Genomic DNA, 11,485 nt, shown 5'->3' on the forward strand with positions numbered 1-11,485 from the left:
AGCTTCAAAGTAACTATTCTCTTTCATAGATGAGGAACTGAGGTGCAGAGAGATTATGCACTAGATCCTTTTCCACTAATTAAACACCTAATTGTGATCCACCCTGCTGCAGATCTGGAACTGGGTGGGTCCTCTTCCTTCTCACTGAGTTTTGTGCCTTAGTTTTAGGGCTAAGGTGATGATCCATTACAAAAGTCCATTATAAAATGTGTTAATAATTTTTCCAGGGACTTGAGCAAGGTGGAATGGGTTTGCATTTAGTCACCTGCTGGGACAATAATACATAATAGATAGAATAGGATCTCGCCTAATTGACTTGCCTGAAGTCGCATAGAAAATCAGTGGCAGAGCAGAGGATTGAACCCAGGTCTTCCCCATCCCAGGCTAGTCATCTATGCAGTGGGCTGTCTTTCCTTAACAATGTAATAATCATAGCAGTAGTACCTACTATTGAATGTTTTATTTTAATCAAAATATTTCATTTCTGTCATTTCCCACTTTCATTAACATCTCTTGCATTTTGTTCCTTTTAGCAACTAGTAGATATTTGCTTTACAGAAATTAAATTAGGTTTTTTGTTTAGCTTGGACCTCTTTTAAATAATTAATAAACATTTTTATTGGAGTCAGAACTATTATCTCACAGTGCTGGCAGGCCTCTGTATGCCCACAGGTGACATGGAACTCTAGCTTTCATTGAAATTAAAAGGGAAAAATAATAAGTAGTTTTGATTCTTACCAACTTTGAAAGTGCTTTGGCATTTAAGATAATGGTTCTGATGAAAGAAACCAACTTGTTTAAAAGAGAAGAGAGTCTGCTGGCTGTTCCAGTGAGTGATACTTGGCTAAGGAATCTGCTTCTGCCAGAGCCTGGTTTGGGTTACTTTTAAACACTTCTAGGATTTTTAGTTGGTATATCTGATTTTCAGATACATTGAGACTCGCTCAGAGTTTTAAAAGTGAAGTGGTGCTTCAACCACCCTCTTTGGAGAAAGAGAGTATTCTGTGGGATTACAATCTAGTTAAAATTAATGTTCCCATGATGGACTTCTTCTTCCTCCCATTGCACTTGGACCAGTCGCTAGGGTCCAGGCTTGGGTTAATGGGCATAAATCAAAGGAGTGCGTACAAAGGTGGTGGTAAGTTTTGTTTGCAAACTCTCATTGTGGGCCTGTGAGAAGCCAAGCTAGTTCTCATTTATGTTGGTCACCCACAACTGCAGAAGTCTTTTCAGCAAATCATAGATAAACTGACTACAATCCTTACCTTCTGGTCCTACCTCAGAACAGTCATGCTCAATGATCTGGCCCCGCAGGCTGGTTGAGTGGTATAGGGTCATTTTGCAGGTTGGATCCAGTGTGGGGTTGGTGCAAAGGGTCAGTCTGAGGGTGTGATCTCATGTGTCAGCCATCCTGGACTGGTCCCAAGCACTGGATCTGTCCGTGCAGCGACACTGCACCGTGGTCTGGCTCCACAAACTGGATCTGGCTCTGTTGCAACTCTGTATGTTGGTTTGGCTTGCCAGACCCCACATTCTGGATCTGGCCATGGAATGACTCCATGTGCTGGATGATCTATGTGCCAGAGCACTCTGGCACATGGGACCATGTTATCCACCCCATGGGTTCCCCATGGGTCCAGAAATTTGATTGTGGGGGAGTGGTGGTAGCACTTGTTGCCACAGCCCTGGAAGTCAGGGCAGCTGATGCTGCCACTGCTTCCATGGTACTTAATTTCCAGACTTAAGTCCCTGGAAAATCTGTGGGGAGCCCAGTCATCTGGATGACATGACCAAGTAGGCTGGATTTGGCCTGTGGGTCAGATGTTGAGTACCAATACCTTAGAATAATGGAAAAATATTGCTGGAAAGGGTTTATGCTAATTAATTAGTTAATCATCTAAATAAAGGAGTAAGAGACTTAGCAATGGAACAATGGTTGTGCTTAATCAACAACACTTAAATGCAATTATGGCCTCAGCATGTGAAGAATTTTTGTGAAAACCCCCATTGATTTCTGTGGGAGTTTTGTGTCTGCATTGATTGCACAATGTGGCCCTTAGGAAGTTTCTCTTGTAGAACTTGGCTCTGCAAGCTATTTTCCTTTGACTTTTTAAAGTAGCACTTACATGCCTGTTGGTAGCCTTTGGCAGCAATAAAAAGGTAATCTTTGCACAATGAAAACAGATTCTATTATTTAAGACCCTAGGAGGCTCTTTTTTTTTTTTAAATCATCAGGCACATAAGCCCAGATCCTTAGGAAGTTGCTGGGGTTGTGTGGTATTTTTTTTTTTGGGGGGGGGTGGGGAACACACATGCACACATACCTTAGCCCATATTTAAAACCCTTGTGCCTGTTAAAATAAATGCTCCTGTGCACGTGTCCATAGTCCTTTCCCTAATCCCGTTGCACTGTCTTTTAGTCCCAGCCCTGATTTTGGGGTTTATATTCTCAGTTCATTCACTGTCATTGCTGTCACTGTCGCCACTGCTTCCACTGCTGCTGGCAGCCCTGCTTTCATCGTTGCTGTCTCCAGGTCTGGTTGTCTCGCTGTCCTCTTTGTTATCCCTGTCCACTCCCCCTCTAGGGGGCTCTTTGAACAGCCTGTGCCCAGTGTCCCTTTGCTAGGTGGAGTTGGCTGCATCTTCTCTGTCCTCTTCCCACCGATGTCTGGTAGTAGGATTGGAGTTCACACAGAAACACTTTAACACAGTATGTTTCCTCAAGTTCTGTGTGTCTGTATATCAGGAGGTTCCTGCACTTTTGCAGGGTTCTCCTGACATAGGACACAAACTGGTTGAAGTGGACTGTTGGGGTCCCTTGATGTTTAGTCAGAGTTCCATACAGCGCCACCTCCCTCATCATCAGCCTGACCCCTGTCACCTCTTTGCAGAGTTGGTTTACGTTTTTCCACCCCCCTCTTGGCATATGGGCAGAGTCATAGGTGGTGGTCAATGGTCTCTGCACCTTGGCAAAGTTCTTTGGGGCAGCTGGGTTGAGTTCCTTGACTATCTCTGTATCTCCACACCCTCACTGGGAATGTGCGATGAGCTGTTACCCAGTTCAGGGCTCTGTGGTCCTTTCGTAGGTCCTTGTGGAAGATCTGCTCCCAGACAGCTTGGCAGTTGTCATCAGGGAGCAGCTCCGTGGTCGATAGCATGTCTCTGGCTCTGACCTCCTTCTGTATCTTCCTGTGGTTTGACATAGTCGCCGTGCCTTCATTCTGTAGCCCATACTCAGTCCTGAGCTCAGGACCCTGTAGAACCAGGGATGTTCCATGGTCTCCCGTTGGTTGGTGTATATAACCCCCCCACTGTCTCAGGAGGTGACCTGTGGAATTTAGTACAGGGTTGATTGCACGAACCTTATGCAAATCGCACAAATCTCTCACTGATAGGAAGCCTATTTCTTCATGCTTCCAAACTACTGTAGGTTGATCGAATAAGGGGTAAGCAATCTATGGATCCACAACTTGGATCTGGCCAACCAAGTCATTGGAGCTGGACTGGTTGTGTGGCTTCAGTGGTGTTTGGTGGCAAGGGCTTCAGCTGCAGGCACTCCTCTGTGCTGCCATGTGGAAAAGCACCAGCTGCAAGCAGGTCTTAACACAGGGGTGAGCAAACTATGGCCCACAGGCTGGATCTGGCCTGCCAGTTGATTGCATCTGGCCTACGGCTGCCCCTCTGGCACTTTGCATGGGGCTGAGCCCTGCCTGTTCCTGTCCCATGCCCCTGACAGCCCTGGCCCCAGCCGGTGCACACAGCTTCCTGGTGGAGCTGCCTTCCATTCAGTTATCTGCAGATGCATGCTCATTGTGCTGGGAAACTGAGTGAGTGGAAGGTGGCAAGGAGCTGGAGTTGGAGCCCCAAATGCTGGGGCAGGTGCCTGGCTGCAGCTTTCCCCCCACCTGGCTGGGCATGTGGTTTCTGGCATGTGTTGCCACAGCAGCTGCTACCACTTTCATGCAGCACTTCCGGCTGCCACTACCTGCTGCCCAGAGTGGTGCAGAAGTGGCAGGAGGAGGAGCGACTGGAGATGGGGGGGAGCCAAGCTGGAAAGCTGTGGGACCGTTGTTGGGCTGGGGCACAGCTCAGGTTGTCCCAAGTAGGAGCAGGCAGGGCTTAGTTTCATGCAGAGCATCACAGGGGCAGCTGTGGACTAACTGGGGTGGAAGGGGAAAATGCACCTGCACCGACCGCATCACCTGGATGAGCTCTGCTGCATGTGCTCCCTGCCCCCATCCCTTGCCCCACCCAGCTCCTGGGACCTAGCATGTGGGCAGCTGTCAACACATGCATGCACCGATTCCCTCTCACACCTCCACCTCCCCTTGCTCCTCCATCCCCCCACGCAATATACAAGAATAAGACTTTACTTTGAGCTATGATGCAATTGCCAAAAAAAAATTAGGACAAAATTGTTTTTGAAATTAAAATATGTTATAGTAGATGTTTGATATTTACTATGTGATTTTTGTTTTTTATCTATAATTTGTTAAAATGATATCTTCTGAAAGACTATCGGTATGGCCCTCAACAGCTCATCAAAACCTGTTAAGTGGCCTGCCAGCTGAAATATTTGCCCACCCTTGTCCTAACACCTCTGACCTGTGGTGTGTCATTCTAGCCCACAACTAGAAAAGTTTGTCAACTGCTAGTCTTGGTCACTGGCACTCAACCTTTTGGCTTTCCATGCCAAATTTAATGCATTTAGTATCCCAGCCTAATAGCTTAGGGCAAGTTCATGGGCCAGATTGGGCCTGCATACCAAGTTAAGGCCCTATGCCAGGATTTAGCCTGGCATCCTACATCACCCCTGTGTGGCAGGATCGGACTCTGTGCCACCTGTGTGTGGCCCCACATGTCAGGATTGGGCTCTGGGATGGGGTACTATGCCACTCTATGCACATCTAGCATGCAGGGTCATGCAACCCAGCCCATTGGGCTGCACTTGGGTCCTGAAATTTAGCAGCAGGGTAGCAGTGCCACTGCTTCTCCACTGCCAAATTTTCAGTCCTGTGGAGAGCCCTGTGGGCCAGATGACATGATGCCAGAGGTCAGATTTGATCCATGTACACCACTGATTTAGATGGTTATAAACCAGATAATGTAAAACATGAACCCTAGAAGACTCAAAACTAGGTGGCAAATGAAAACCTAGAATTTATTTTTAAATGTTCATTATTTTAAGTCAGTCTCATGATTTTTAATAGTTGGGAACCAACATAGCTCAATTGCTGTCTTGATGCATCCCTAGGGCTGGGATACTAGATGTATTCAGCTCATAACCCATTTATACATAATGACAATCTCTTATTTTCATATCCACTTGCAATCCCGTGCAGGATTTTGTATTGGTTCTGCAACAATGAAAAGCACAGCCATTAGCGCATCAAATCAGATAAGCCACATATCACCTCATTTCAGGAAATTATTTCTAAACAAAGATCTTTTTTATAAGAATGCAAGGGAAATATTTTGCTCTGTTTATGGCTGAATCAGAACATTTCTCTTCTTGGGTGTCTTTAATAATTCTACCACTGCAGTGATACTCCAGGCTTTTGCTGCATAGCAGGCATGTGTAGAAAGCATGATACTTCAGCAAATGGGGAGAAATAACCCGTGTACTTAAATTATGCCACGAAACGCCAAACTGGCTAAAGTTTGCATAATGCCTTATGTAGTTATGTGCACAAATGTGAAATTGATGCTGCTTGTGGTATTGACAGATGCCTACCCACATGCTATGAATCCTGTGCATCCTTATTGCATATAGGCATGTAACATAAATGTGCATAAATTTTTCAGTGATAAATTATGCCTACACAAATAACAGTGTTGCAGACATTCTCACTTAACCTGCCAAAATTCTAGCGCTATGAGGAAAAGATCAGTTAGGCAGTTGCACGCTTCAACCCACTTTTTGGTGACGTATCTCTTAGTGTGACTAATGCACTGATTTTATTTATTTATTTATTATAAGCTTCAATTGAAAATTAGTAACTTAGGATCATAGGGGAGTAAGGCAAGAAGGGACCTCATGATGCTATTTAGTTCAGTCCTCTGCTGAAGGCAGGATTATCCCTGGCTAAACCATGCAAGCCAAGTTTCTGTCTAACCAGCTCTTGAAAATTCCACAATTTCTCTAGGTAGCCAGTTCCAAGGCTTAACGACTTTCATAGTCAGAAAGTTCTTCCTAATCTCCAAAGTAAATTTTCTCTCCTGCAGTTTGAGGCTATTTCTTTTAGTTCTGTCTGCTACAGCCCCAGAGAGTAGTCTATCTCCATCTTCTTTATAATTACCCTTCACATGTTTGAAGACTGTTCTCAAATCCCCACCTCGGTTTTCTCTTCTCCAGGGTAAATACCCCTAGTTCTTTTAGCTTTTCCTCATAAATCATGTTTCCTAGCATCTAATCACTTTTGTCACCTCCACCAGACCCTTTCCAATCTGTCCATATCTTTCTTGAAGTGTGGGGCCCAAAATTGGACACTGTACTCCAGGTGAGGCCTCACCAGTGCCAGATAGAACAGGAGAATCACTTCCTTCAGTTTGCAAGTGACGGTCTGGTTAAAAGAACCCAATACGCTTTTGACTTCTTAGCAGCGAGTACACTTACCCCATTTTCAGTTTATGGTCCACTGTAACCCTCAGGTCCTTATCTGTTTTACCGCAGCCTAGCTAGCTGTTCCTCAGTTTGTATTTGTGCATACAATCATTTTGCCCCAAGTGCAGTACGTTGCACTTGTCCTTGTTGAATTTAATTTGATTTATTGCAGAGAATTTCTCTAGTTTATCCAAATGATTCTGGATTCTTGTCTTACTTTCTATCGTGTCTGCAACTCCAGCCAACTTGGTGTTTTCTGCAGATTTGCTAAGTACGCCCTCAATTCTATCATCCAAATCATTCCATGAAGATGACAAACAATACTGGACCTAGGACAAATTCCTGGGATAGCCCACTTGATACCTCTTTCCAGCTAGACATTGCGCCATTGATGGCTACTTGTTGAGCATGCTGATTTAACCAGTTATGTATTCACCTTACAGTATTTTTGTCTAGTCTATATTTCTTTAGTTTGTTAATGAGAATAATATGGATTTTGAGACCGTTTCCCATGACAAAGTCAAGGATGTCACATCCACTGTTCTCCCCTCCCCCTTCCCCTCCCCATTTACAGAACCTGTCACCTTACTGTAGAAGGATATCAGGTAGATCAGGCATGACTTGCTTTTAGTGAACCCATGTTGGCTTTTCCTGATCACCTTGTTCTCCTCTATATGGTTTGAAATGGGTCCTCAAAGGATCTATTCCATGATCTTTCCAGGTATTAATAAGGTCAGACTGACTGGTCTGTAGTTCTCTGGATCCTCCCCTTCCCTTTCTTAAAGATGTATGCTATAGTTGTCTTTTTTCAATCATCTAGTACCTCACCTGACCTCTAGAAGTTCTCAGAGAGGATGCCCAGTGGCTCTGAAATAACCTCAGCCAATTCCTTCAGTTCCCTATCTCATTAAGCCCTGCCTTCCTGAAAGCATTTAGTTTTTCTAACTCCTAATGTGTGCTTCCACTACTCTAGGCTGTCTTTCTCCTTCCCTGTCTTTGTTGCCAAATGCACTCGTTATTTGGTACCTAACCTTATTTGTGAAGACTGAAGTGAAAAAGGCACTGAATACTTTAGCCTTCTCTGAGTCATCTATAACTAGGTTGCCTTCTGTATTTAATATGCTTTCCTTTTAATATACTATACTTTCCTTTTACTTCTGACATGCTTGTAGAATCCTTTCTATGTCCCTTGCTACTTGCATCTCAAATTGTGCCTTGGTCTTCCTGATTTTCTCCTTGCACATATATATGATAGTCTTATATTCTTCCCTAGTAGTATTACTAAGTTTCTACTTATTGTAGGATTCTTTTTTGAGATTTAGCTCAATGATGAGATCACTGTCTGGCCAGGCTGGTCTCCTGTTGCACTTCCCGTGCTTCTGTTGCATCAGGATAGCTTGTTCTTGGGTCCTAAATATGACTCCCTTAGAGTACAGCCAGCCCCTGGATTCCTTTTTCCCTCAGACTTGCCTCCCATGGGATCCTCCCCATCATTTCTCTGAGGTTTTTTTTTAAGTGATTTTTTTTTTTTTTGTTTGTTTGAAGTCCAGTGCCTTTATTCTGCTGTTCTCTTTTCTTCCTTCCCTTAGGATTTTGAACTCATGATTTTCCGGTCACTGTTACCCAAGTTAACTTTCACATTCACTGCCAGTTCCTTATGTTTTACAACATAAAATTGCAAATAATGTTCATAGCATTCCCTTTTTATGCAGGAGTTTAAAATATGTTTTTAGAACCACAGAACGCTTTTATGATTTATATGATGTATATAACTATATACATGAGAAAATATTTATACATCACGTGTAATGCATGTATGCATGATAAGTAATGCTATATGTTCTTTGACCAGTCATGAAATTAAATTTTAGTGGTCTGAATGCTAATGGAGTATGAAAGTTAAATGTGTGAATATTAGTGGAAAACCAAATTATGAAAGTTAAATGTGTGAATATTAGTGGAAAACCAAATTAACGTTTGCAATAGCAGAGGCACCAGAAATACCTGCATCCTTCACTAGGCAAGTACATGAGATTTTTGCTCCCTCTAGTGGCAGGTCCTAGCAGCTCTGCAGTCTGCTGCTATTTCACAGAGGAACTTACCTTTATTTTGCTCAAGTGATAAAAGATTGGGCTATTTGGTGCCTAAGGTCTTACTTCTGATTCCCCCAAATGACCCTGATGTATTCAGCCATGGTCCATTAACACTTGTACACTTGCTCAGTCAAGGAACAGAAATACCACCATGTAATATACTTGACCAGTTACAATGAACAATTTCTAATTAATCTATAGAGTTACAACTTGCTTTGTGTCTTGAAAAATATCTGTTTAACCTGAAAAATAAATATGAAGAAATCACAATTTTTGCTTCTTATTCCAGGGAATACGAATTGGCTAAATTAGGGAGATGAATTAGGAGTTCATTGCAATTTTTGCAAAACATATATTTTGAATATGTTTACCATGGTCTTTAACTGCTACACTGACACTCTAATTTGAGTGATTAAAAGCAATGAGATTCCACAAATTATAACATTGGAGCAAAGAGCACACTATTTCAACATGCTAGGTTTTTTTTTTTTTTAATTGAAGCTCCATGATAAACTGATTTAGAATGTTATAATTATTTCATATAAGGTCATTTAAACTGAATTGTACTTAATATGTAGAGTTATAGTCACCTGTCTGGTGTACTTATAGTTAACATGTGGAAAGTGTTCCAACCTTATACAGCTGAATGGAAGTAGGCATTTCTACTAACATTTTGTACAGCAATTACAGGCACACATGAATGAGTCTTGTATTGTATAGTACAAGAATATCTTATTTTCATTTCAGGTATTAAGTCCTCTGAGATTTAGGACTACATAATGTCTTTTTAAAAGAAAAAAGTATACAGAATAACGTTTTGGTGTTTTTCTGTGTCAGCAGGGCAGTTCAGTGTATACCATATTCTGACTTTTTATTTTCATGAGTTTGGGATCAAATCTGCAAACTCCTACATCTACATGGAGTGTTCTATACATTTCAGTGGGAGTGCCAAGTGGAGTAGGTGTACGGACAGGATTGAGGATTTGACTCTGTTGTCCAACTCACAGATGGATCTTAATTTAGCTTTGTGACTACCATGTCATTCATTCTGTTAAGCACAGAACAAATTTCCTAAAAACATTACTGCTCTTCTCAGCTTTATGTAAGGAATAAGAAAGGTTTGCTTGAAATTGCATATGATAACTGCTGTATGCTTATGGCCAGCATTTATATGGACTGTATGATTCCTAACGGTTACAGTCATACTCAGAAATAAAGTACCTGGCCAACATGCATGGTATCATTTTTGTGTAAATAGTTTTCATTTTGTTTTGCAGATTCACAGCAAGCTGCATTTTAAACTATCTGAATTACAGCTGAAAATTGTACATATTGGACGCGTCTACACAAGATGCTGCTGACTGCACAGTAGCCTAATAATACTGTGCGGTAGTACATCATAGCACGGACAGTACTAATACACTACTGCACAGTATTATTAGGCTATTGTGCAATAGCATCACTTAAAAGACGTTTGCTGACGCTACTACACAGTAACTACAGTTAGTGTATTTATTTAGTACTTGCTAATAATACACGTACTAAATAAATGCGTCGTAACGTCTCATGTAGACATGCCCACTGTGAGTTAGGATGCACCATTCATGTTTTTTATGAGTCTGAAGTTCCCAAGGACGTGTTAAAAATCAGATTATCACTTGTTTAGCTCTACATGCTGCTTGCAGTGGAACTATTTCAAGAAGGGGTGGAAGGAAAAGACTGGCAACTACAGGCCAGTCAACCTCACTTCTGTCCTGGGGAAGGTCTTTGAAAAAATTATCAAGGGCCACATTTGTGAGAGCCCTGCAGGGGAAGTGATGGTGAGGGGTAACCAACATGGGTTTGTGCCAGGCCGATCCTGCCTGACTAACCTGGTCTTCTTCTATGACCAGGTAACAAAGAGCTTAGATGGGAAGGAGGAAGTCGATGTCATCTTCTTGGACTTCCAGAAGGCCTTCGACACAGTGTCCCACCAATTCTGGTGGGCAAGCTGAGGGAGTGTGGCATTGACGAATGCACAGTCACATGGGTGGCAGACTGGCTCTAGGGGCGCACCCAGAGGGTGGTGGTGGACGGGTCGATGTCGACTTGGGAGGGTGTGGGCAGCGGAGTCCCCCAGGGCTCGGTCCTTGGGCCGGTGCTGTTCAACATTTTCATTAGCGACCTGGACGAGGGTGTGGAGAGCACCCTGTTCAAGTTCACTGGTGACACCAAGCTGTGGGGTAAAGTGAATACACAGGCAGGCAGGGACTGCATCTGGGCAGACCTAGATAGGTTGGAGAAGTGGGCGGATCTGAACAGGATGTGGTTCAACAAGGACAAGTGCAGAGTGCTGCACATGGGGAGAGGAAACCAGCATTATGGTTATAGGTTAGGGGCTGACCCTCTCGGCAGCACAGAGGCAGAGAGGGATCTTGGAGTCAGAATTGACTCCAGGATGAATACGAGTTGCCAATGCGATGAAGCAATAGGCAGAGCCAATTGCACCCTGTCATGCATCAACAGGGGCATCACTAACAGGTCCAGACAGGTCTTGCTCCCCCTCTATGCGGTGCTGGTCAGGCCACAGCTGGAGTACTGTGTCCAGTTCTGGGCGCCGCACTTCAAGAGGGACATGGGGAACCTGGAGAGGGTCCAGAGGAGGGCCACTCATATGGTTGGGGACCTCCATGGCCAGTCCTATGAGAAAAGGCTGAGGGACCTGAATCTCTTCAGTCTCCGCAAGAGGAGACTGAGGGGGGATCTTGTGGCTGCCTACAACCTTATCAGGGGCCACCAGCAGGGACTC

General features: G+C 43.6%; 1 long non-coding RNA gene across 1 annotated transcript; it reads left to right on the top strand.

Moving 5' to 3' along the window:
- The first annotated feature begins 3,114 nt into the window (after positions 1–3,114).
- On the top strand, positions 3,115–10,821 carry LOC109316105. The gene is made up of 4 exons (XR_002102693.1): positions 3,115–3,194; positions 6,151–6,153; positions 7,955–7,958; positions 10,809–10,821. It is a non-coding gene; the product is annotated as an uncharacterized LOC109316105 (long non-coding RNA).
- Positions 10,822–11,485: the final 664 nt, after the last annotated feature.

Source organism: Crocodylus porosus, unplaced genomic scaffold (genome assembly GCF_001723895.1).
Source record: "Crocodylus porosus isolate Cpor-Errol unplaced genomic scaffold, CroPor_comp1, whole genome shotgun sequence".
NCBI lineage: Eukaryota > Metazoa > Chordata > Crocodylia > Crocodylidae > Crocodylus > Crocodylus porosus.